This window comes from Mus caroli, chromosome 5 (assembly GCF_900094665.2).
Source record: "Mus caroli chromosome 5, CAROLI_EIJ_v1.1, whole genome shotgun sequence".
Taxonomy (NCBI): Eukaryota; Metazoa; Chordata; class Mammalia; order Rodentia; family Muridae; genus Mus; species Mus caroli.
The window spans coordinates 79,718,849-79,720,093 of record NC_034574.1 but is presented as its reverse complement, the minus strand read 5'-3'; positions in this window follow the sequence as shown (position 1 = coordinate 79,720,093).

Below are 1,245 nucleotides of genomic sequence, written 5' to 3'. Positions count from 1 at the left end.
GAGTGTCAGCAGACCCTGCGCCCCAGCTGCCCCGGTGCTTTTCCGAAATGTCCCATGTTTATGGAGGATTGTCTTAAATTAGTTGGTGTGGAAGAGACAGACCACTGTGAGTAGCACCATCTCCTAGGCAGTGGGTGATTAAGTATGTAAGAATGAATAGACAGAGTGAGCACAGGCAAGCAAGCTAGCATGTATTCATTCATTTCTATGTTCTTGAATGTGGGTATGATATGAATAGCTTTGTTTAAGTTAATGATTAAAGGTAAATGTTACACTGTTGTTCTCAAGTGATACATTCTCAGAATGTTTTCATTTATTCAAAACCATTGAAAATCTCAAGGAGCTTTTTAAAACAATGTTTGTTTGTTTCTTTGTTTGTTTTTAAAAAAACTATTTATTCCCTTCTGGTCTGGATCAGTGCCCTGAGCAGACCTTGGGTGAGAACTCCAGAGCCAGTCCTACAGCACCCAGAAGAAGCTTCACTCCCAGGCACTCAAATACACCCAGGACCACAGGATCCCAGGATCCCAGGGGCTTGGTCACACCAGGATCTTAGGGTCCCAGAGGCACCTTGACTCACAGGAACTCTGACACACCCAGGTCCTCAAGATTATAGGATCCCAGAATCACAGGTCACAGAGACAGCTGGACTCAGAGGAGTTCTGACACAACCAGGGTCACAGGAAGGAAAGGCTCCAGTCAGATATAGCGAGGATAGGTAGCACTAGAGATAATCAGATGGCGGGAGGCAAGTGAAAGAACATAAGCAACAGAAACCAAGGTTACTTGGCATCATTAGAACTCAATTCTACCACTATAGCAAGTCCTGGATATACCATCACACCAGAAAAGCAAGATTCAGATCTTAAATCACTTCTCATGATGGTGATGAATGACTTTAAGAAGGACATAAATAAACAGGAGAACACAGGTAAACAGCTAGAAGCCCTTAAAGATGAAACACAAAAAAAATCCCTTAAAGAATTACAGGAAAATACAATCAAACAGGTGAAGGAAATGAAAATTCGATCCAAGATCTAGAAATGGAATGAGAAACAATAAAAAAAATCACAAAGGGAGACATCCCTGGAGTTAGAAAATCCAGGAGAGAGATCAGGAGTCATAGATACAAACATCACCAACAGAATACAAGAGATAGAAGAGAGAATCTCATGTGCAGAAGATACCGTAGAAAACATTGACACAACAGTCAAAAAAAAAAAAAAAAAAAAAAAAAAAAAAAAA